At 41.8% G+C, this 15,287-nt stretch overlaps 1 protein-coding gene across 2 annotated transcripts in view; it reads right to left on the bottom strand.

Annotated features, from left to right (window-relative positions):
- DLGAP1 (DLG associated protein 1) overlaps positions 1-11,807 on the bottom strand; it is a 374,951-nt gene extending 363,144 nt beyond the window's left edge. For both annotated transcript variants that reach the window (XM_090137415.1, XM_090137416.1), the window contains exon 1: positions 11,249-11,807. The gene's annotated coding sequence lies outside the window, so the exon portion shown is untranslated. The remainder of the gene's footprint in view (positions 1-11,248) is intronic.
- Between the last annotated feature and the right edge of the window lie 3,480 nt (positions 11,808-15,287).

The following is a 15,287-nucleotide window of genomic DNA, read 5'->3' as shown; positions in this document are numbered from 1 at the left end:
GCACAGTGTATGCACTGATCAATCCATTTAAACAATTTGTTTGCAATACTGTGGCTGTACTTTGTCTTCCACAAAACACACAGCGAGCAGCTCACCTTAGAACAGTTTATACTAAAAACAAACAAACTGGAAAATGCCTGAGCGTTTGGGTTACAGAGCAGACAAGTTCCAATATCTGATGTAGGAGCCCAGTTTGGCTCCAGACAGTAACAATGGATGATTTGTGAGTGAAGTTCTATTGGATCAAGAACCATTTACTCCATTGCTGAATTAAAATTTGGCTGATGATTGTTCAAATAGCATGTGCTCTGAAAGATTTATTTATATGTATTCAGGAAAAAAACCTAAACATTTTATTCTGTAACGTTTCAGGTATCTCAGTATCACATAAAATATGTATTCAACTTTGAATAAAACTTAATATACAGATTTCTTTACATCCACTAAAACAGAATGAATCATATCCATATCAAATTTTAGCAGTAAATTACTGAGCTCTGCTAGCAGTGGAAAAAGCTTTATTGTATTAGATCTGATGGTACAGCTCTATTATTGTCAATTTTTACGTATTTTTTCAGCCATACATCATGATATATTAAATAACTGATTAGTTATTTACAGTCTGTATAGGGCACACATCCACCTAGTGTTAACTGTTTAAGAATACTGCTTCCTTTACAATGGCTAAAGTGCTGTTCAGTAAAAACAAAATTATGAGGGTACAGTCTGCTGCTGGTATCCAAGAATTCTGGACAGTCACAGTGATTACACAGAAAAAAAAGCTGAAAAAAAATAATACATCAAGTCATTTCTTCTTGAGAAATGGGCTAAGCACAACTACTACACGCAGGTAACTAATCTGAGTATATGCTGTAGATCTGACACAGTTTGTGGAATTCACTACCTATCTGAGTTAGCAGATCTATAAATTCTTGTTTTCAAGGTCATCCAATGGAAATAAAAGCAGCAGATTCAGCCTTGCAGTATGAGTGAAGGGGAATTCATAATTCCTCCTTCAGGTCCTCACTGATCCACTAAAAAGAAAAACATAAACCTTAAATTGCTCCATGTGCAGAAGAGCTAATTTTGGCTTCTCCTTTGCCTTTTCTACATCACTGAGGAGTTTCCAAGGAGTAGGAGAGACCAGTATCAAGAATAATGGAATTTAAAGGGAAATCACTTTAAACTCCCTGTGGTTGAGGAATAAAATTCCTCTCAAAAGAGTAATCCTGACGCAAATATAAATTCAAAGCATTGTAAGCTATGACAGATAGCCCACATTTATCAAGCACGTTACTAAACCACAGCCAGCAGACACCATAAACTGGATATGGAAGATGAGTACAAACCACTATTGTTAGAGTAAATCTTAAGGGAAAAATAAAAAAATAAAATAAAATAAATAGCTAAAATAATACAGATAATACAGCAGCACAAAGTTAATATCTAACTACAAGCCTGGAAGCAATAATACATTTTTAACTAAATATTACATAGTTTTGCATGCCAAGGATTAAAATAAAGTATATAAAGAAAAGTACACAAAACCAGCACAGTGCTTCATTCAGCAATTGTTCAAACCAATGCCTAAGTCAGTGGCAGGGACTCTGTATGCTTTGGATATGTAAGACAAGAGAAAGACTGAATTAAATTAGTGATGTGAGTCATCAGATCAACTACACTTTAAATAATCAATGTATTTTGGCAGTTTCATATATTAAAACGAAGAAAAATAATATCACAGTTGAACAAAGTCAAAATCCACACCCAATCTATTAATTGTTTCCACTTAGCATGAACTTAATGGAAAAAAAAATCAGACCTTTCTGCAGTAATTTTAGTTTCAAGCACCGCTTCTTTTATCAGGGATCTATTTCCTACAGATCACTCAGCGCTGCACACTCTTTTCTTTAGTCCTAGAGCAATTCAGGTAGGGAACTATAGATTAGTTAAACAGCAAAAAGCAAATTAGAGCTTTCATAGCTGTACAAAGTCTGCCAGAAATCTGAGTATTCAGAAGTCCCCAATTTTCTTCTCATTGTGCATATAATTTCTTTTTTTAGTTCACAGAGAAACTGAAATTGGCACCAAGATAAACCTTCTTTCACTCATCATGCCCTGCTATGCTTTGTCATGGGCACACTAGAACTTCAGAATAGAGGAACATGATGTAACTAAATTTCTCTTAAATCCCATAGAAATGCAGCTATCCTTCTTTCACCCTTGGCAAATATATGTCTTTGGAAGTAGTCTACAGGTATAACACAGAAAAGTTGCCGCCACCACATTCCAACATTTCTTCTCAGGAAAAGTTTCTAATGCAGCCCTAATCAACTGCTGCTCAACATTATATTAAAAACTCATACAGCTTCTTACAAGGCAAGCACCTGCTCCCGCAGTTCACATTTGAAATATGAGTCAGTTGAAAGACGAAAAGATCAGGTCAAGAACTTTTGTACACTCTCATATTTTGACTTGGTTTGTCAGAAACATCCTCTAGAAGGTACAGTCATTATTTTGCAGCATGTGACATTGATTTTAAAAGTATTTTACATACTTTCTGTTTTGCAGAAATGGCAAAGTTCAAATACTTTGGTCAGGTTTCCTTGTGTTTAGCTTTTCTTTTCATGTACTTCAGGCCTCATCACTAATAGTGCAAATGTGTAAAAATGGGACTGACGTTTACTTACATTTTACCTCAGTCTACCAGTGATAACTATAAGATTGTTTTTAAAAAATGTGCAAAGTATTCCCTTAGCCCTCACTCTCCTCTCTCTGCCCGCGTCTTGATTTCTAAAGATGTTTTACACTTGAAGACAACCAGAATGCAATCATACGCACTGAATAGTGAACATCCTTTTGACTGAGCTCATTATATTGTTTGTGATATATAAGAGGTCTCACAGGCTTCCCGCTGTTGGCTTTGTCCCTTAACTGAGTAATTATTAGCATACGGCACAGCAAACCAATGATCCTTTCCATGCATAAATACCTTTGTTCGTATATAATTCTCCTGTACAACTCTCCCTCTGCAAAATAGAGCATGGAGACTCTCAGAGGGTAAATTTATAACACACGTTGGCTATAGAGATGTAAAATACCATGTCAGTTTTCTGCAAGGCAGACCACACACAATCAAATTAAGCACCACCACATAGATTGGCATGTTTAAGAAAATGAAAAATGGTAGCTTGTACATTCAAAAAAAATCAACTTTCACATCCTATGTAAAATGAACTGCTCTTCAACCACCATGTCACTTCAGTTCTGTAAATGACACATTCCATGGGCATTCTAACAGAGATATGATAAGTTTGGAAGCGTTTTTATAAACTAACGAGAGAACAAAATCCTCAAGTGGAAGAGGTAACCACTGTTTTCACATAAATGAGTTTTTTTAACATCACAGGAAACAGACACAGCTTTCTGAGATAAAAGATCAGTGACCTGTTTTGAACACTCCCAGGGTGGGGTTATTTATTTATTTTGGAGGGAAAACTGCCTGCACCGGTCCCTTCCCCTAGACAGGTCAAGATCTAAATATGTAAGAAAGTAGATTTCATCTTCAGTTTGTAATTCCACTTGACTAAATTGATATCCAATCTCTTGAACATTTGCTGCAACATTTTTATTTTTGTTTTTCAAGACAGGAAGAACAAAAGAAATTCATATTTTTCACTGCAAGTGACAGTGCTTACCAAACTCTGTATCATTGTATCTTTTCTTCTAAAGTCTTTCATTTCATGAAGTGATGCATACTAGGGATTGGGGAAGCAAGATCCCTTCCCACTGTAAGTGAAGAGCAGTTTTGTGACTGCCTGAGGACCCTAAACATCCAAAAGTCTATGGTACCCAATGAGATGCATCCCAATCCTGAGGGAACTAGCTGATACAGTCATCAAGCCACTCTATGACATCTGAAAAGTTCTGGCAATCAGGTGAAGTACCTGGTGACTGGAAAAAGATAACATCATACTCATTCTTATGAAGGGTAAAAAGAATGGCCCCAGGAACTACTGTCCTATAAATCTCACCTCTGTGCTGGGAAAGATCATGAACAGATCCTCCTGGAAGATATGCTAAGGCACATGAAAGGCAGGGAGGTGATATGGGAGAACCAGTATGGCTTCAGAAAGGGCAAATACTGTCTTATCAACCTAGTGGCCTTTTATGATTGTGTCACTGCATCAGTGGACAAGGGAAGAGCCACTGATGTCATCTATCTCGACTTCAGTAAGGCCTTTGACATAGTACCCCACAACATCCTTTTGTCTAAACTGGAAAAATAAAGATTTGATGGGTAAACTGTTCAATGTATGAAGAGCTGGTTGCAGGATCAAGTCCAGAGAGTGGTGGTCAATGGTTCAATGTCTGGATGGAGATCAGTGATGAGTGATGTCCCCCAGGGTCAGTGCTGGAACCATTACTCTTAAATATCTTCATCAGTGACATTGACAGTGAGGTTGAGTGCACACTCAGCAAGTTTGCTAATGATACCAAGCCACGGCATGCACTTGACACACCAGAGGGACATGATGCCATCCAGAAGCAAGCTTGAGCAGGGGGCCCAGCCTGCACAGCTCAGGAAGCCAGTTGTATCCTAGATTGCATCAAAAGAAGCATGGCCAGCAGATCAAGGGAGGTGTTCCTGCCTCTCTACTCTGCGCTGGTGAAGCCTCATCTGGAGTACTGTGTCCAGATGTGGAGTCCTCAGAACAGGACAGACACAGATCTGGTGGAGCACATCCAGAGGAGGGCCACAAGAATGATCCAAGGGATGGAACACCTATAAGGACAGGCTGAGAGACCTGTGGCTGATCAGCCTGGAAAAGAGAAGGCTGCGAGGTGACTTGATAACGACCTTTCAGTATCTAAAGGGGAGCTACAGGAAAGAAGGTGACAAACTCTTTAGCAGGGTCTGTTGTGACAGAACAAGGGGAAATGGCTTCAAGCTTAAAGAGGGTAGATTTATGTTGGATATAAGGAAAAAGTCTTTTACAGTAAGGGTGGCGAGGCACTGGAACAGGTTGCCCAGAGATGTGGTTGATACACCATTCCTGGAGACTTTCAAGGCAAGACTGGATCAAGCCCCAAACATCCTGATTTAGCTTTGCATGTCCATGTTCACTGCAGGGGAGCTGGACACTAGATGACCTTTAAAGGTCCCTTTCAACTCTAAGGATGCTATGATTCTATACAGGCCGTAGTTTTCAAAGTACCACCAGTCTCATAGCCGTTAGCACTATTTCACTCTTAGTGCTAAATGACCCACATACAATGATCACACTTAAGAGTTCTGTAAACCAATACATCTAGAAACATTTTCATGTTGAAAAGTTCTTCCATGTACAGAATTAACTTTCATTTTTTATAAACAAATACTGCAGGCATCATGATGTCAAAACAATTAATTTCTAGAAAACAGCTCTAAATTCAAATGAATCCACTTAATCCAATCTCTTTTAGTCATTGCTGGAATGATTTTTTCCTGTTTATTCTAGTTTACCACCCACTTGCTACTGAAAAGCTACATTTGAACATCCATCAATAATGTTTACAAAACTATACATAAGTTCAACAATAAGCACTACTTTACAAAGAAAAGATCTGTTAGAAGGAACAGCTAGGTAGTTCTGGTGTTCTGCCACCAAGCAGGATCCTGTAACAGTATTACCAAGATTCTAAAGGACAGTCCTCTCCCAGCACCCCTACCCCAAGAAAAATAGAAAGGACTGGAAAAAAAATAATGGAGGCAAACAACCAGCTGTAAAGTTGTTGACAACTCTGAGAACTAAACCATGCCTGAGCATTGTACCTGATGAACAAAAAGGCAGAAGATGCAAAACAAAGAGAAAAGGAATCTCCTTTGATATCCTCATAACACATTTGCACCAATACAGCCTGAGAACCTGAGAAATCAGGAGCTGCATCTTCATACAATCTGCTAAACCAAGCTCACCTTATGCGAGCAGTATACTGCAAGTACTCCAAGATTCTTTCAACCATGGGATGGAAAGAAAAAGAAGATTCAAGTGTGCTGTGCACACCTCTGAGACACTGCGCATCCCTGGAACATGTTGGCTTTCAATACTTCTGTTGGAGAAAGACATCCATTGCCTGTCTGTCTGCATGGAAAGATACCACTGAGACCACTAGCAGAATCCAGAGACCTGGATTTCATCTCCTTCTCTTTATTTTGTTGCTAATGAAAGAACAACAACAACAAAAAAAGTACAGAAAGACAGTAGAAAAGACAGTAGTGAGAGACTGATTCTCAATGCTGACTTTCAATGCTCTATGAACACTACTATAACTGATGTTATGATGACAAAGGTAATTGAGACTACAAATAATCGTTTCTTACTTTACTGTCCTCCAATCAGGCAGATGCATCATGTTTCACCTGTGAAACTGTACAGACCCATCAGACAAATGCATCAACAAGTATGGAATTAGCAACAAGTAACACTCAGGAATCTGGCTGGAAGAATTCTACTGTTTATTATTTTAAAAAAATTAACTGTTTTCGTTCTATCAACATATCCCTTGAAAGCAGTTGTCTTCAGGTACAATTTATGCCTGTTGCATGAAACTGAAATTTCATCACTATTCTTACACTGATGTTCTGGGCATCCCTAACACTTTAACTCCTCCTTTTCACAAAATTGAGGAAAACTCAAGGAATCCTTGCCTGGATTCAGCACAGTTACTACACTGGCATATCAGACTGATAATAAGTTGAAACCTCTAAGTTGTTACACATTAGCAGAAGTTATTGCAACCTACACTCAATACTAAGAAAAAAACACCCAAAAAAAACCCCAAAAAAACAACCTCTCCTAGATCCAACACATGGCCTACAACTGTTGAGATTTTTGGCTATGAACTGGTCACACATTTTTACCACCTAAAACACTCAGTTTAAAAATCTGGATCTAACAACCTATAATTGTACATTTCCTTCATGCTGTTAGAAGTCCATTCCCCCAAATCCTAGTTTCTTTGGCATAAAAAAAAAAAAAAAAAAGAAAAAATTAATCAGAAGATGAAAAACCTCAGGTTATTTGAAGGCAATGTTAAAGTTTCCAAAGCTAAGTGAATGAGCTGAATGATAGCCATTGAAATACTACCAATACAGGGACAAAACATCATGTGGAAAGGTAACGGAAGTAACGGAAGTTTCTTGTACACAAAAATTAAAGGAAGAAGCTACACAGGCCACTCTTGCAAAATTATCTATGTCTAGTAGAAGACACTGAAAATATGCATTAAGTCAGATTTACATGACAAGCCAGATTATGAGCATGCTAGCCCTCAAATAGCATAGGCAATTCTTTCAGAAAGAGGGATACAAAAAGGTAGAAATATACTGCATGATTTCCAAGCATGATGAAGTGTTTCTGTAGACAATCTGCCAACGAGACAAGTTAAGAAGGCTAAAATCAGCATTAGCATCTGTCTTCCAATTACAGTCACAAATGACATACTGCCCAGCAACAAATGATGTCTGCTGTCTTATATTAAGATGGTTGTTTTCAAATTATCCCAAGCTATGTCACTGGGAAAGGCAAAAGAACTGGAAATATGCCCAGAGAGACCTGGTGCATCAGCAGCCTAAGGGAACCATTTAAAAAGTCATTTGGTATCCTCTCATGAGATCTTAGCTACAATAACTGAATACAGAAAGGAACAGGAGAACAGAAAATATGCTCTATTCCTTAGTGAAAGTTATAACTATCTAATCCTGATGCTCCCGTTGTCAAAAAGCATCCACGTTACCTTATCTTGCACTGAGACACAGCATATGCAGACTATTCTTCAAATAACATAAAATAGGAATAACAGAACAAAAGTGAAAATGAACAACTACATCTCACCTAAAAATTAAAAAAAAAAAAAATTAAAAAAAATACCATAGAAAGCTTTGTTCTCTATTACTGATCTATGATGACAGAGTCAGTGCAAAATCAAGACTTTTTTTTTTTTTTTTAAATTGTGAGCATTTCCACACAGGAATCTTTGTATCACACAGTGATTCGCAAAATAATGCTAATCCCTGGTAGGATTTGCTGCCACAAAACCTCTGCATACACCAAGAGAAAAACTCTGTTCAAAAAAGAACACAGGCAAATAAAAGACACAGGAAGGAAATGACCACCCTTCATTCTGAGACTGACTGAGAAGTCAGGTTGTGCCTTGCACACAGTGAGAGCCAAAACAGGCCTTTGAGTCAAAAGCCTCATAGTGAAAACAGGTTATTTCCTCAAATTCCATAACCAAATCATACACGCATGGGAACCTTGAAGTGTGAGGCAAGTGGAAGGGAAGGATGAGAGTGGGAGAGACACAGGGACTGTGCTCGGCACCGGTGTAACACTGTTCTCAAGAGCCATGCTCAGGGAGCAGGAGCCAACAGTAAAAACATACCCCAGCAGACAAAGTCACCACAAAGAGAAAGGTGCCAACGAATGCTGCCACAAGTTAACAAACGGGTAGGTGTCTCATCCTGACCTATGGTGAGGGAGGAAAATCTCTCTCTCTCTCGTTACCATGGAGATCCCTTTTTCAGGTTTCTTTGGATGAGCTTCGTGCATGAGTGCAAATTTTGGAATAAGAGGAGAACAAGTATTAGTTCTGTGCCCCCAACAAAAATAGCCTTCTTAAATCTTGAGAGATAATACAGCAGAGGATGTAAAAATTAAGTTTGGTTACAGAGATTAAGGGCTGAATAAACTGTCTCATGCTCCAGTGCCTTGAGCTCCATCTTCTTAAACCAGCGATGCCCATTTGAGACCGTTGTGCCTATCTTCTACAGCTTGGGTGGAAACTTGAGTTACCTGCTGGGATGAGCCAGGAGTGAGAACTGCAACAAAATGAGAACACAGCACGGAGGCTCCTTCCTACTGCCTTGCGGTATGGGATCGACTCTGGATTTTACTAGGTCATTCATTATTCATGATGTTCTTTTTGTACTTCCATGTGGCAACACTGCTAGTTAAGGCTACACTGAAAGGCACCACCTACCTCTACAGGAAGGACAGCATAGCAACGTCTAACAGAGATCATACTGACAAGCATACAAGCGTTAACTCCCTAAGAAACAGACCAGAATAAGTTCCCTCTAAGCATGTATATTCAACATGGTTAGCTCTAACTAGTAGTTAGCTATAACTCACACATGATGAGAAAGACAACTGTGGTTCAGGTCGATACATACAGTAGAACACTGTTGTACCCTTCATTGTAAAAATATTTGATGACCTCCTCCCATTCATTTTCATTAGCTTGCAACATCTACTTTCAGTAGTTCTGAAATACATATTATCAGACAGACAAGTAGGCTACACAGAAGAAAATAAGGAACTCTGTTAGCATTAAAAAAAAAAAAATCTCGTAATTGTTATTACTATCAATACATTTAATCTCAGAATATCAGTTGGACTTTTGGATCCATAGTGATTACTTGGATGAGGGAACACCGATCAAACCCACCTCTTTCAAGAGAGGAGGAAATACCTGCACTGGATCCCCACACTGGTTCAAATTAGCGTTGCCTTTTTAAAGGCACATTAAAATTGAAATACAATCCAACATAACCGTGCCTACAAGCACACCTACCTTGTGTTTATAAGTAGGCTAAAAGGTTAAACAACTCTTTTATATAATTAATTTCACAGATGAGCAACGTTTCTCACCATTTTCGCCTCTATTACTTTTTTATTATTTATTCTTGCTTTCTGTCCTTAACACAGCATTTACGCATCTCTGACAGGCATACAAAACAATTTGAATGAAATGGGATTACCCGAAATCAATCATGTGCGACACCGAAGTACTTCCTGTTAAATATTAATCACTCCATAAATTTTCTCCCAGCTCTTGCACGAACACCAGCTTGCTATAGAAACGGGCATGCTACAACACTTGCTTTCCCGGCATCCCGAGCCGGCTGTAATAAAAACGACACTAAAAAGACGCAATTATATAACAGACCTTGCCAAACGCCTCGTTTCCCAGAGGAACCGAGGAAAGCGGGGCTGCTCGCGTCCCCGTACTCCCATCTCAGAGCACGTAGAGCAGTGCCGGGGGGCCGGGGCTCCCCAGGGAGCGCTTTAACCCCTCCAGAGCTGCTGCCTCTGCTGTCACCGCCTCTCTCGGCCGCTAAACGCCCACACCTGCGCCTCGGTACTTCCGCGGGCCGTCGGCTCTGTGCTAAGCACCCAGCGGGCTGCTCGCCGCCTCGGGAGCGCCGGCTGAGGCACGGCAGCGGCCCAGCTGTAAGGCTGACCCTCTTCCTCCTCCCTGCCATCCTCACGGAGGCAGCCGGACATCGCGGGCTCCTCTACGCCGCCCGCATCTCTTCCCCTCTCGATATGGAGAGAGCCCGCTGAACGGAAGCCCGGCATGTCGCTGCCGCAGCCCGGCTTCGGGCGAGCCTCGCGGTTCTTTGGCCGGAGCTGCCCCGCGCAGCACCGCCTCTCGGCTTGGCTGGGTGAAGGGGGGAAAGAGAGGCAAAAATTCACCCTGCTTGTCTTCTTCTGCCAAAGAGGGGCGCGGGACAACTCGGCCGCAACAACAGGCGGCAAGTAGTTGTCAGCCCGTCCGGCGCCTAGGGGCTCTGGGGTACGGAGCCCGCACCCCGTGGGTCGCGGCAGCGCTGCCTCCCCTCGCCTCGCTCCCCCTCCGGGACCAGGAGAAAGATCGCCCCTATCGGCGCTATCCCCGGCGTCTGCCGAAATCCCCGCCGTAGGGATAGTGGGAGAAAAGCCCCGCGACGCGAGGCCAGCTAGAAATTACTCTGTTGAATGATGCAGCGAATGGTGGACTGGGGGGGAGTCGGTGTAGGGCTGGTGCTCCGTTGCCACTCGCCAGCCCTGATTAATAATGCACGGGTTCCCCGCCGAAGCGAAAAGAGCTCTCTCTCCTCCGCGCACCCGGCGATTAATAACAACCTTCATCCCGCGCAACCTTTCGCTCGGCACTCCCCCACACTGCCAGGCTGAGGTGGCAAGCGCTCAGGAGCACGGCAGCGGCAACCTCTGCCTCTCCGTCCGGGGGGGGAGACTGGGGAAGCAACACCTCTCGCAGCCAACGCGATCCCCCGGGAGGAGAGTCCCGGGGAGCGGCAGCCGCCGGCGCGGCAGGAGGGCAGGCTGCTGCCTGGGAGCGGAGCCGCGCAGCGCGCTGCCAGGGAGCGATCACCCGTCGCTATTGTCAGCAAACAGCACGCACGCACGCAAGCATTTACCTTTTTTCTGCCCGCCGTCCGTTAGTCAAGCGTTTGTGGGAAAGAAGGAGAGAGGGAAGGAAAAGGAGAAGAAAGAGAGGGAGGCAGGCGGCTGCTAATCCCTGTGTAGAAAGACTTCCAGCGGCGGCAGCAGCAGCAGCAGCGTGTATCTGTGTGTGTGCGTGCGTGCCAAGAGTGGGAGCACAGCCCTCCTGGCGATGCACCGGCTCTCGCGCCGAAGTACTGTCATGTGCGAGTCTCGGTGTGTATACCCATGGAAAAGAAAGACACGGGGGGAGACTAGTCAGCCACATACCCGGCTGTGCACGGCTTGGGGGGGAAGAGGAGGAGGAGCCCAGCGCTCCCCAGCCCAACCACCGGAGGAGCCGCTCGCTACTACGGCGGTCGGGCACCGCGAGCCGCCAGCGTGCTGCCTCGCGGCCCCGCAGCCGCTGCTCTTCGCTCCCGCTTTCCTCTCCCGATCTCAAGGACGCGCCTTCAGAAAAGTCTCCTTTGGGCATTTATTCCCGGGGACATCATTACACCCTTGTCGGAGAGACACTCCGGAGAGCAACGGAGGGAACAACAACAAAACAACACCGATCCTCCCCCCCCCCCCAAAAAAAAAACCCAACAATGAAACCCTACGTTTCTGCCAAAAAAATGCCGCTCAAGGAGCTCCCCCGGCCCGCACGGCGTTCCTCGGGGATGGGTCTGCGGCGCTTCCCAAGGGAAAGGCCAGCGCGCTGCCCGCCGCGCAGTGCCGCACAGCGCTGGCCGGGGCCGATCGCTGCCGCCCGGGAGCGGAGGGCGCCGCCCGCAGCGTCTCGGCCTTCCGAGTGCCGGGCGTGTGGAGAGACGGCGCGGAGCCGGTGGGAGAGGACTGGCAGTAGGGCTCCCAAAGCTTGTGGGTCGTGGTGGCAGTGAAATAGCTCGGTGTTCCTCCGTGGGGGTGAACGGTAGCATGGCTGTGGTCAGTAGGGTATAAAGGATGACACGCTTGAGCGCTGGGGAGAACCCCTGTGTGAGTTGTGTTTGGCTGTATTCTTTATAGCTCATGAAAAGAGAGAAGTGAAAAATATATTCACAAAAATATACGTGCATTTATGTATGAAACTGAAGGCGTGGTGAAAGGCTGTGCTAATCTGTGACATTGCACATACAGAAGGATACTTTTACATCAGTCATGTAAACTCAAATTTCAAGTTTGCTATATGAGCTAATAAAAGGGTCTTGAACAACAGCAATATGTTCGAATCAGTTATTTGCTAAATAGTAAATATTACATCTGTATGCTGGAGACATACCTACATCTACATATAAATGATTTTTGACATTCAATTCATTGAAGAACAAATTATTCTTATAGTAATTCTTTTAGGGTCAACTGTAAGGTCAACAGTGGGTCATGCCAGCAAGTTTCAAGATGTGATTAAATTAAGCCTTAAATGAGGAAAAGTTTGTGGGAGATGGCCTTGATATTTTATTATTTGTAGTAGAAAAAGGGTTATTTTTAGACTTAAATAGCAGAGAAGAAAAGAAGTTTTCATAGCGATGTCATATATGTGGCTTATATGAGTTTTTGTTTCGTTACAGTGAATATGATGTAGATCTAATGTCTTCAGGGTATCCAGAGGAGGAAGTGTTGACATTTTTAATTACATATGTAGGTCATATCTAGGCTAGGAAATTCTGATGACTGATAATTATGTTAATTAGGAAGCAACCAACTGATAAAGCAAGAGAAAGAGGTCAATCTTTTAATTTATTATTTTTATTATTATTATTATTATTTTGGTTGTAAACACAATAAGTGGTGTAAAGAGACAATAATTAGAAAGTAAATTTGTATTAGAATTTAGCTGCTCACAATAAAATACTTTGTGACTTCTCACAGGTCCTGCAAGAAAATCAAGACAAAATGTATTGTTACTAAAGGTGTAGAAATCGAGTCAGTATGATACAGTTAATAAATTACATTTTAAAAAAATAATGTAAAGATACGTGTGTCCTTTTGGTTCTTCAGCTGAAACATGGATGCTGAATCTGAGCTAACTCAGGTAATTAAATGAAGTAGTACAGGATTAATTACTTTGTGCTGTTTGTACGTAAAACAGTATCTTCTGCAATAGATTAATTCAGGTCTTAGAAAGATTTTTTTGACTTGTCATCATGAAGTTTATTTTCAAACTAGCTTCAAGTCCAGCATAATTCGATGTTTAAAATACAAGGATCTGTAAACACCATGTACAAGAAGGTATTTAGTTTTTCTGTGTAATTTTGTGAAGATTTAGCCTGCCCTCCATAGGCCTGTGAAGTCATAAGGAAGATTTAGTCACGTTGAGTGTGATAGTTGTACAAAAATATTTATATTTAATGTGTTGATTAAGTTAGTTAGTAGAACTAGATAGTAATGAAAATGTGGAATACATTTTTGGGTTCCATACAGATTTCCAGTAGTGAAGTAGAGCCAAATTCTTTTGAAAGTTGAAGAAGTAGAGAGAAACAGTACACATTTTTGCATTAGCTTATCAGAACTCAAAATACAGTCCAGCATAGAAATTTTCTTCCTTTTTACTCACCCTCCTTACTGTGAATCAGTCTGTTGTTTGTTTGGGTCAAGAGTTGGGAAAAGGCAGTTTTGGTACTAATTCATTTCTGAACTGATCTAGAGGAATCCGTATCTTGGAGGAGTAAGAAATTGAAGATGCATATCATAATGTAGGTGGTCTTTGTGGGCTGCCCATCCTTTTAGTTTTATGAAAAGCACTCATCTGTACTGGTCGTCCTTCTACCCACAGGTGTCTCAGAAAACATGTAACTTGGGTAGATTTCCAAGATGAGAGTAAAAATTCTTTGTAGGGTTGTGTGAAAGATGGCACTCGGAGAGAAAACTGAGAACAGGTTGTGAAACAGAGGGTTCCAGTACAGACAGTAAACAAATGTAGGTGAACAAGGAACAAATGAAGAAAGCAAAGCCTAGAAGAAAAATGTTCAGAAACAGTTCTCAGATCAGACACATGGGAACTGGAAAGGAAACATTTGAAAAGGCCTGGGTAGCTGAGATAGTTCAATATTAATATCTTCAACCATCTGTAGTTTAAGAAGCTCAAAATGCAAATACCCTTATTATGTATTACACTCATGCTTTCAGGATCTTTTTCTTCCTGGAGGAAATTCTCTTTGCTTTGAGTGATTGTGAAAGGGGTCATTATATGAGCTGTCATTACTAGATAATTAAACTAGATACATGCTTACATGATCTTTTTGAAAATGCTGATATTTACCATGTTACAAAAATTGAAGTTTGAAAATAGTTAGCTTTTGTGTATCGCTGCCCTCTACTGGAGAGAAGGTCAGATCCACTTGTTCAGCTGGCTCTTAGCAAACCTGAGTCTCTACAGGTATTTAGAGTTCCTCATTTGTTGCTGAATTACCTTTTTATGACCGAGGCTTACAAGTGTAAACTTATGGATAGCTTGCATAAGTTCTTTTTCCCTTGTGAGTTCAAATAACTGATCATACAATTTGCTGTCTGCAGCTTGCTGTCACAGATAAAATGATTAAGATTTTAGGATACAGCTTCCATTAACGTCTGGGAAAGAGGCATCTAAATTCATTACAGGGACTCTGCAAATCTCAGGCAGTGCTGCTTTCTTCGCATTTGCCTGCAGCTTTGCAGATAACCTCATCACCTTCCACATCCATGTCTGAACCTCCTAGTTGATTCTTCATTGCATTTCAGAAAGATTTCCCTCCATCCTCTTCCAATTCTAAACTGTCATGCCTTCATACTTGCCATTCACTGTCTGTACTGATACTGCCACAGTACCACACTTTTGTTCTATTTTCATTTTCCTTGCAGACTGGGCAACAGCAGATCAACTAGAAAATGGAGAGCACAGTAGTGATATTTTCTCCGGTCCCATGTCTTATTTTTTCCACCTCCTGTCAAAACAACTCTTGCATGTCAAGAACAATTTCTGTAGGAACACACAAAGTTTTCCTGCTGGGATGGCACACACCATAGCCATGGCACAATGAGAGCACAGAGTGTTCA

This window comes from Phasianus colchicus, chromosome 3, assembly GCF_987193195.1.
Source record: "Phasianus colchicus chromosome 3, bPhaCol1.hap1.1, whole genome shotgun sequence".
NCBI classification, from domain to species: domain Eukaryota; kingdom Metazoa; phylum Chordata; class Aves; order Galliformes; family Phasianidae; genus Phasianus; species Phasianus colchicus.
The sequence above is the reverse complement of the archived record's forward strand: the minus strand, read 5'-3'. Positions and strand labels throughout refer to the sequence as shown.